Here is a 10,898-nt window from a genome sequence, read left to right on the forward strand (position 1 = left end):
AGAGAGACAGAGAGAAAGTAGCCACAACAAGTTGTAATAATCAGTCCTTCTCTCTCCTTCATTGCAATCTCAGATCTGTAGCTGTAGGCCCAGCCCTGCTACATCACCCACACCCCACAGCCCTCCACCCCCCTGCTCATGATTTATCTCACAGAGCGATCATTAAATGGCAGATGGTGGGAGACTGTATTTTATTGCTCTGCAAAGCTGTCCTGGGGCTAGGCATTTCTCTGCAGTTACCTGTAACCCTGCCTTGAACACCTGGACTATTACATCATTCACCTTCTATATCTGCTGTTGTGAGGAGACGGGGGCAGGCAGCCAGGACAATAGAAGGGTGTGGGAAACATTATTACACTGTCGTTATGATGTTAGATATATACATTTACAACATTCCCATATACTGGCCATTACAGTACAGCTTGCTATACGTAGAATACTACCTGGTAAAGGCTCCCCATAGTAAAACAACAGAACATTTCTAAAATCAAATTCATGACAGGATAGACTGTTCATTTGTACGAAATGCTTTCCCACAGTATATGGCTGCATGCATGCCTATGATATGAACTTAATAATTCTCAAAACATTTCCCAACAGCTAACACGCTACCTGCATTCGGCTATTTTTGCAAACTGATTTAGATCTCAACTTAGTTTTGATTTTGTTTTTTTTGTGAATGGAAAAATGTCACATGGACAATTCTGCAGACAACCACTAATCAACAGTGTCCTCCAATAGACAGTGATGGAAAGTTGTTCAACAGCAGGGTGGTAGCAATCGACTCCTTTATACACAACTTAACTCTTGCTGTCAACAATCTGTGAGCATTCAGAGGAGTGTGGTACATGCATCATTTTGCTCAATAAATTATACGTGTGATTTGGGAGTAAGATGTACACTCTGTATCGAACTCTCCTGGAGATCACTGTGATTGAGTTCAACTTAATGCCTGGCTTCATGTAGGGCTCCCGTGGTTCTCACAGATAAAGGCATTGGTGAGTTCATTCCTTTGTGATCTAGCAAGCCGAGGCAGATCCAGGCATTCTTTGTGTGTGTGTGTTTCCCGAATAACACCAAACATAAAGACAATAAACAGCGGCAGCAACCAGAAGGTTGAGATTCATTGAAATTCCAGCACACACGCTCAGCCAGGCATGTGGCTTCATCCGAGCTGGGTACTGGCAGGGTCTGCTTCTGCAACTTAACTTGAGTGCCTGAAATGTAGACTTAACCCATGTACACTAAACGTAGTTATAATGTGTGTTAAAGTGTCTGCATGAGACCTTTCCATTGCCCCCTCCCCACCCATACGTTGGAAAGGCTTTCTAAAGCTACTTCAGCCTGTAAGGCAAATAGGCTTTTTTTCTGCTACTGCTTTTAAGAGGCACTAAGTGACACACTGAACCTTTGTAATAGCTCAAGAAGCAGATTTTTTTCTCCAAAATGTGAATTTACTATAATGATGGCATTAACGCCATTGCAACTGATATTTAAGACAATTGTATTCCAATTGCAGGTCATCACAAGGTATACAGCACACTGAAACTAAGTGTGTGTGTGTGCACAGAGTTTATTGTGAACCGTTTATTCAACTAGTGACTACTGTGTGACTGTCTTCTAAGGGTTATTATATCAGTGGAAGTTCGAGAGGATGAAAAGGGTGGAGTCGTGTATTGCATTGTTAGCTCATGCAGAGTCTGTTCGTACGCACATGCTTGTCGCTGCATGTTTTAGATCCGAAACCGTTCCTGGACATTTTTCTTTTTTCTTTTTTCTTTCTTCTTTTTTTGTTTTTCCTATTACATCCACATTTCTGAGGGGTTTAAACAAAATTTGGACAAAATTTAAGAAAACGTCCCCACTAAGATATTAACTCCTGAAAAAACAGCGTCCCCACTTTGTAAAACACCTTTTTAAGAACTAAATATGCCTTAAAGAAAGAAAAAAGTGCCAAAATGTTTAGTTTGTTGTTGACTTTCACCCTGTGTTGAGTTTTGTCTGACTGGAGTTAGAAATAGTAAATCAAAATATTAGTGAGAGTCAATGAGAAGTCCCCACAAATACAGAAATACAAACATGCGTGTGTGCGTGTGCGTGTGTGCGTGTGCGTGTGCGTGTGTGTAAAGAGCATGGCTTAGCACAAGGACAGGAAGCATCTTTTCACATCCAAAAGTCATTTAAAAGAAAATGTTCTTATTCCTAACATAGCACAGAATATACCTGTTCTGAAAAAGAAAAAGATTCTCAAGAATCTGCATAAAAAAGGGATATAATACATGATTACTATACAATTAATCACTGTAAGAAGCAATCAGTCATTACGCAATCCTATACAGGACTATACAATAATGTAGCCGCTTTTAAAGGGAAAACCCAGTTTTGACTCCCTGCTGTAGGTTAGCATTTTCTGCAAAATGAATCTGAAGGAAATAAAACAGGCAGGAGATGCATGTGTGATCACGTCCAGAGAGAAGCAGTGCAAATTCCCAGAACAGCTTGGCTGTGCTGCTTAGCCGGAGCCTGCAGCAGACACTCTGACGACAACCGAATAAAAAACGATCTCTTCAGAAAACAAGTTAAGACGTATCCAAGGAAAGCAGGGGAAAGAAATACACTATGTTAAGATTGCTAGTGGTCTAGTCAGCTAGCTTCCTCAATTTCTTGACCCCAATTGATTATTTATATATTTACTCCTCTGAGTCTGTGAAGGGTTGTGCCCAGTTGAGACTAATTCAAGAAGGATTGATTTCACATTACAGTTATAGTACAGTAGATATTCATAAAACAGCACCAAATCAAGAGAGAGCAAATAGACAACATTGTTCTCTCCATGGGTTGTTAACCTCCTGTTTGGTCATGTTCACACTGATAAAAAAATTAGCCAAAGTGTTTGCCAACTTGACTGCATTTACTTTTTTTAAAGTATGTTCCTAACTCAGGAACAGGCACACTGGGAAACTCAAAGGTTGAAACTCATAAAATTGTTTTTGAAGCTAATGGAGATGATGGGATAGAAACAGACCCGATTCTATGTCCCACCAACTGTTATTATAAAGTCATTTAATTACACTCTGCCTAACAGAAAAACATAAAATGCAGGTTTCTACAGAGTTCTGGGTGTGACCTGAATAATACTGAAATAATACCATTGAATTCCTTTTACTACAAAAATGCTTCTTAGCTCAAAGCAACCCTTCATTTAGAAGCTCATTGGCATTCTGAAAGCACTGACCCCACTAATCCATTAACAGATTGTCCATTCCCTCTCTGTCCCGCCATCGTCTCCATTCTCTCTCTGCCTGGACAGGACCGCCTGTCACATTGAAGGATTCCGCAGAGGGTAAGGTTCCAGGCCGCTTAACCTACTGCAGGTTTTCAATGCTGATTCAGGAAAGCTTTTTTGATTCATTGACCTCTGCAGTCGCACTGTTCTCAAACTCAGAAGAATTGCTCCAGGTCTTGATCCGAGTCAGATAAATGAGAATACGAACACCAGGTAGACTCAAATGCTTCAAATTAGACTTCAAAAGCAATGTAGGTGATTTGAACTCTGAATAATTACAGTGTTGTTACAATGGGTGTGTTGACTTTTAACTTTGATTATTCCATACAAGTGTGAGTCTGTCATTGAAGCCAGCTTGCATTATTGTCCTATAGAGTGTTTTTAGAATGGTGCAGTAATAAGGAAGGTTTGTATAATGGTTACTATTATGAGTGGATTATTCCTAATCCTAAACCTAAATTATTTTCTGATTATCATGTGCCCTCCCTTGTAGAAAGAACACAACACCAATAACCCATATCACACAATTACTTGATATGGACTATTAATGAAAATAAAGAGGGTAAAGATTGAATCAATACATTTTAACATTCAGAATACTATGCCTAAAAATAGCCTGTTTACTGTTTCATCCTCCCTGTGAAACAGATACAATCTATATGCTAAAACGTGCTGCATGAATCTGCAGGCAAATAAGAATGAAACATGCTGGAAAATGATGGCACCCTTCATTGTTGATTTACCTGGACATAAGAAAGCATTATGAAGGCCTGTTTCTGAAGAGTATGTGAGTGAGCAGCGAGGAGCATTCCTGGACAGACAAGTTAAGACAGGCAAGGGAAGTGAGGCTTAACATTCCTCTCAGTGCAGGGAGCAGGGTGCGGCTCACAGGAAATCGCTCGCAACAACGGTGAATCCAAACTCTCTTGGGCACACAATAATTAGAAAACATGTTAAGAAAATAATATCAGAAGGGGGCTTTAACAGAAGAAGTAAACCTGAAAGTAACACATTATATTGGATATGGGAACTACTGCAAAAGCACCAGCTTCAAAGCCCGAAACGCCTCAATCTCTTTTTAAAAAAAAAAAAAAGTCTTTCTGAGCTTTGTATTTGAATAAGGCTAGGCACTAAGAACAAAAAACAATGATACACTTCACAAACACAAGACATTTTGAAGTTTAATAGGACGAGAGGCTTACTTGACTGTACGTACCACTTTTATGTGTTTGTTTGCTTGCTTACACAGTGGTGGTCACGTGTATTGCATCACTCCATCATTTTTACGTGTACTGCTTTATCACCATACAGTTCATATTTCTATAGACTTTTTTGTTGTTGTTATTGTTTGCTATTCGTGGTTTTATTGAAGTCTAATGTTTGAATGATATTCTTTTCACAATGCAAATTTATTGAAATTCAGAAAATATACACTCCATTGTTTATATGCCAAAAATGACATGTATTTATACTACAATCATTGTACAAACCTGTTTAGCACAGTTAATAAATTCATTACCAGTTGATACAGTATTTAAAAAGTAAACAATAGTCCCAACAACTGTTTTGCAGGATGAGACAAGAGAAAGAAATACAGCGAGTAATATGTAACGAGTGATATAACACGCTACTTTTTTATTAAGTAATAAGTAAGGACATTATAATATTTTCTCTGAAGACATGAGTAGTGAGTAATAAGTTACTTTTTTTCAGTAACGTGCCCCACTCTGCATATAATGTATAGTCACTGAAATGAACAGAAACGTTAAAGACTTGGAAGACTATTCATTTTGTGCCTCCATCCCAATTCTTTGCCCTGCATGCAAACCTCCTTCTTTCCTATTACTTGGATCAGAGTAATAGCTAGGGTTTGTGTTCAGTTTCTACCAATGCAATGTTCTGTGATGTTTTTAATGCTGACCCCCACAGAAAATGTGATGTTAGTCCTCAAGCATAAGCTTTGTAAACCTTTTGTTTAGACAATGCCAAGGCTCCTAAAACGGCATGCATTCCCAAACCAGCATGTCTCGACTGATATTGACGTGCATTGCTGCAGAGAGAAATATGTCAGAAATCCATTGTTCTATGGAGCACCACTATTCCTGGCTGCTCCTGGGTTATGGGTTAAAGTCTTGTATAGAGCACTCATACCATACCTTTGTTTAACCAGTTGAAGAGAAGCTCTCATTTACACTTGTGACAGCTGCTCAAGAAACCTCACAAAGCATATTATTGATGCAGCAGGGCCAACCACACTCTCTAGGAATTAGCAGGCAGGTAAAGTTGCAGTGCCCAGTGTGGTTTTAAATATCTAAGAAGGTGGTTAAATAAATATGGAAAAATAGCAAAACTGACACTTTTGTTTTTTGTCAAGGTTTATAGAAGTTTTCTTTAAAAACAGTAACAGCAATACATATTTTTTTCTGAAGAGCATTGCTTTGAAAGCAGTGAAAGTGTACCTAAAACCCTGTTTCAGCACTATATACTGTATGTATCATAGTCAGTGGGGGTTTTTTGCCGTCGCTCTGGTAATGGTTCTGCTGAGGTTTCCGCAGGGCATTGCACTGGTATTGCAATATTATCCAGATGGTATTTGGTAATGTCCTAAAAACCCTGGAGTTGAATTATAAAGTTTGCCCATGCAACAGAGACTGACATTATTCAGATAATAGAGAGAGAGAAAAAAAAAACGGTCAGCAACATTTTTCTGTTAGCCTACATATCTTAGTGCAACCAATCCTGCATGATAAATACCGTTTTAAAGCATCTGAAGATTTTGCAATTTTTTATGCCAAAGGAAATGAGATTGCAGCTGGATGTCCTTTTCTAACTTCTCCAGGCTTGAAAATGTGAAATGTTGACGAGATGTGTTAGCATTAATAATCCCTCTTGCCCCCAGGCTTGGCTCTGAACAGGGCTGGCTCCCTTACCTAGCAGCCCACGGTTAGGACTGCTAATGCTGGACAGAGCCTAGCTCAGTTTCTCAATTAGGAACTCTGAGTGTGCAAGATTAGTCAACACACTTTGGTTAGGTTACTGACAGAGAGCTTAATGACTGTCAGTAAAGCCTGTGGCTAGGTGCTTATTTGTGCAAGATATGGGATTGAAAGACAGTTAGGGAGAGCACAGTATTTGGTAAAACATTTTCAAATGGGAATTTTGCCTACAAGAGCCAGCCAAAGAGGAACTATTTACTGATGAAGTTGTGCCACTTGTAATAGAACTACCATAGGGTACTTCCCTATTGATCCAAACCACATGTCTATTGAATCCTATGTAAGCCCACTTGTGCAATTCTGCATTCCCATTTATTCATGATGTTGTTTCTGTAGGACACAAAGCGGATTACGTAATTCAGTAAATCTGACACTGAATCAGATTTTCTAGTTATGAAAGAACTTCGTTAAGGAAAGCCGCTTGCCCAACCATGTCCTCTGATTTCCTGGCTGCCAGGTTTCATGGCAGTACCAGAGTCATGTGACCCTTATGAGACACAGCAAATGGGAGATAGGGCGTCCAGTAGTCTTTGGATATGTTTTCTTTTTTAGACTTTTCTGGGGCTTTTAAAACGAAGGCCCTGCAACAGGCTGCAATGTTGGAAGTGGAGCCTTCTGCGCAAATCTCTGATGAGATAAGCGTAGCAATGTCAAGAGATACAGGAACAGTATGCCTTGCACATCCTTTCATGCTTGCCCACCCTTTACTATGTTTTAACTGGTATTACTATGCTTCATCCATTGTACTATATATACAGCAGTGTAATACACAAACATTCACACTGTAAAATACACAGAGATTAGACCTCCTCTAAAGGAATGTCTCAAAGACTTCAACCTCTCAGCTGTAGATTATTATTTAATGTATTTATTATTATAAACCTTGCAGAGGTCCCATCATTACATAATAACTGCTCAGCAGCACTTTCACATTAGATCCTAAGGGAGGAATGGTATTCCAAATGAATTTAGATTGCTCGTGATTGTATTTAGGATGTTGAGAATGAGGCTTCATGTAATCCACCCTGAAGGGTGGGGCATATACCTATGACTGAAGGGGGCGGGGTCCTCATAGGTTCTTTTGTTCTATTGGTCCATCTATGCAGTTTAAACGAAAGCACCTGGGCAGACAGGTAGATAAAGACTGCAATGCAACAAAGAACCCAAAAAAGGGCAGCTCTCTCTTCCTCCTGCATCTACTCAAATCTCACTTTATTCTTTATTCTTTTGCCTTTCTTGAATGATCTGTTTCACTTTCCCTACGCTTTACTATGTTATATATATAGTTATATGAAAAACAAGTCCAGTTTTTGTAATCAGATTTGTTTCCATTTAGCAAGTCTGCTTACGCTGTATAGAAAATGATATGGGAAATAGTTTGAATTACTTGTACAGTGACTATTTACTGTTAAATACGATTTTCTTACCTGGTTTCTTTATTTTTTCAGGTTTTTTTTATCATACTAATTGAATTGGATTCTTTACTTCTTAAACAACTTTTCGAGCTAGTATAAAATCATCTGGATCAGTCTGCATGCACAGAGGAGAAGGTGAGTGAGCATTAAACTGCTACTAAAAAGGTGGGTACTAACTGAACTCAACACTTACTTATCAAAATGTGCAGATTACAATCAAAAGTAATGCAATTTAATGCAATTAAATGTATACAGGCAACTATGTTAGAGCATTATGTTAAAAACGTTTTGCAAACTATTGGCAGTACTGTAACTTCATAGTATAACCACTGGAAAACTGCTAAATTACTGTGGTCTACCACAGTACATTTTTTCAAAAGCTGGATATTACAATAGTTTAATAGTTTTATAGTGCTTTTGCATTATAATCCAACATTTTAAGGATTTATATAAGCAGCCCTGAAAATTTCTTCTTCAAACTGAACTGCTTCTTCTTTAAAACGTGTTAGAAACTTCAAATTAAAAATCCGTTTCAGATCAGCAGAGCAGTCAAAAGGTGTCGTTCATTTAAGAAGGACTGAATGAAAGTCTGCAGCAGAATGGACAAAATAAAAAATTAAAATCTAAAAATTGTATTTCATTTTTTTAAATTAAATATACCATATATGAATGCATAGAGGTCGACAGACAAACTTACTGGTATAAACTTTGTTTCCTTTTACTTCTACAGCATTCTCAGATTTTTTAAAAAAAGATTTTACAGATGTTGGAAGCTTGCAGGTTTTAGCAATAATCATTGGGTTAATGGGTGGACACTGGAGATCTCAGATGATGTTTACTGAGTGTCTGCAGCCCGTTGCAACACGTCTGCGTGTTTGAGCGCTGAGGTATTTCAAACACACCTGCAGGTGATGCTGGGAGCGGCACATTCGGGTCTGGTCTTGTAAGGAGATGTCAGCCAGGCACAGCTCTGGTATAGATTCCACTGCAGGAGCTGCATGTCCTAGCTGTCCTGTGTAAGGAAAGCTACGTCAAAGAGCACTTTGTACTGTTCAGATGGATCACATAGGTGTTGGCTACCTACCTGAGAGGGTTTTATTTTGGCTCAGATTCCAAAAGCACTCCCCTAAAGAATAAAGAGCTCAGTTAACTGGATGTCCATTAGGTGATACTAGTAACTTATTTAACTTGAATTGCTTAGATCAGATGGAATCGTTGGACTTTCAGAGCTCTGAGTATCAAGAATAAATCCACTAAAGGGTTAGAAAAGTTACTATAGAACAACTGTTTATATTGTTTTTATTAATGATGTACTAAATACAGTAGTACTTACTGAGTGTTTCATGTCTCCAGGGCCCAATTTAAAATTGAAAAACACCTGGATGAAGAATATGCATGACCAACCAACTGCAATGGCCTTTGTGAAAATACACAAGCAAGTACTGTATTCAGAGCCGTCTGCTAAAACTAAAATAATAACGAGGTAAAGAAAGTGCAACTAGCATATTTTTAAGCCATTTATCTCCAATTATAACTTTCTTCAAGCATATTGGGATACTAGTCTGTGTAATCAGAAGATTGTGGATCCGGTTTTTGTAAGGCTTTTTTTTTTTATTTATTTTTTTATTAAATATCCCGTTGAGTCATTTCAAGTCAGCCCCTTTCTGAGGAGTTCATCGTGGTTCTCAGATTTTTTCCATGAATTCTGTCCTTCATTCCACCGGAGTCTGTGTCATAACCAATCAGATTTCAGTAGAGTGAAGTACAAGAGACATGGAGCTAAAACTTCAGCTTAGCCTCAAAGTACCCACAGCAGCCAACTCACAGGACCAGCCAACAACGAAGAAGCTGATTCAATCAGATGTGACCTAAACCAGTTACTGTACAGGTTTTTACATGAACTTGTATTTCATTTTTTTAAAAGTACAAGCTCAGCAACAACATGTAAAGAAAAAACATCTGCAGAACTAAAAATAATAATAATAATAATGATAATAAAAAAAATAAATCTTATTTGTTAATGGTTTTCTGTTTGAATGTAAAAATGAGCAAAAAGCGTAGGTTTTAGCCTAAGGTTTTTCTTTTGGTCCCCCTAAATATTATCTAGCAATTACACTGCTATTACACTGCAATTACACTGCTATTATCATAATATGAGAGATATTTCAGTCTTCATTTAAAAAATAATGGAACGACAGCCTTTCACATGAAATGTATGCTATACAAAAACTGTGCTGCCAAAGGCCTTTGCTTATGCATTACATTACAGTGCAAAACTATTATAGGGTGTGTAATCTTTTTGAAAGATGAATGCAATGATGCTGCGTTTGATTCTCATTCTAACAGATCAAGGTTTGGTAGACCTGATTATGCATTTCAGAAGACATGAGTCAGCGCCTTCTGGTCCATGCAGAGAAGTGAGAAACATTCTTTCACTGTGAAACAGAGCATTTGTATTTAATAATCTTGTTAGTTTTGTAACTGAGGATTTCACGTCAGCAGTGTTACTGTAAATAAACACATTCCACCCTTGTTCCATAAAACCCTCGCCCTAGCAGTAATCTGTCATCTGTTTTTATAATACCCCCTATGTGAAATAATAATACAGTATGCCCTAGTATCGTTTTTTCATGTGTCTTCAACATCACTATTCTTTGGTTTGAATGTTAATTACAACCCCTTGTCTTATTGTTAATTACAGTCCCTTGCCTATTCCCATCTTTAACATTTTCAATCTATCATTACATCATCACAGTCCAATCAACAACATCACAATATATCCCCTTCAGTCACAATTAAAAAAAAAAAAAAGTTACATTTTTATTTAAAAAATGTTGAAATATTAAAACAATTTGTGTGAACTTTATGGAGATCGAGAAGTTTCCCTGCTAAAATGTAAAAAAAAAAAAATACACATAAGCATTATAAAATAGATGCAAAGATAGGAAATTTAACATGGTACAATTCTGCATGCAATGACTGAATTTTATATATATATATATATTGTAAACGAGCCTTGCGACTCGGGTTCGTTTTGCCCTTTAAAATACCGACCAGACACAGATGGAGGGTTTGAAAGCGTTTTTGCGCTAATGTTTAATAACGAATCAATGAACAAAAACAAAACACGAACACAAAATACCCAAACACAAAATAAATACCTAGCTCTGTACGAGCACTAACTAACACACCCAGGAACAC

At 37.8% G+C, this 10,898-nt stretch overlaps 1 long non-coding RNA gene across 1 annotated transcript; it reads left to right on the forward strand.

Moving 5' to 3' along the window:
* The first annotated feature begins 7,444 nt into the window (after positions 1 to 7,444).
* On the forward strand, positions 7,445 to 10,240 carry LOC131702791 (uncharacterized). The gene is made up of 2 exons (XR_009309541.1): positions 7,445 to 9,180; positions 10,044 to 10,240. It is a non-coding gene; the product is annotated as an uncharacterized LOC131702791 (long non-coding RNA).
* Positions 10,241 to 10,898: the final 658 nt, after the last annotated feature.

This window comes from Acipenser ruthenus, chromosome 30 (genome assembly GCF_902713425.1).
Source record: "Acipenser ruthenus chromosome 30, fAciRut3.2 maternal haplotype, whole genome shotgun sequence".
Classification (NCBI taxonomy): Eukaryota; Metazoa; Chordata; class Actinopteri; order Acipenseriformes; family Acipenseridae; genus Acipenser; species Acipenser ruthenus.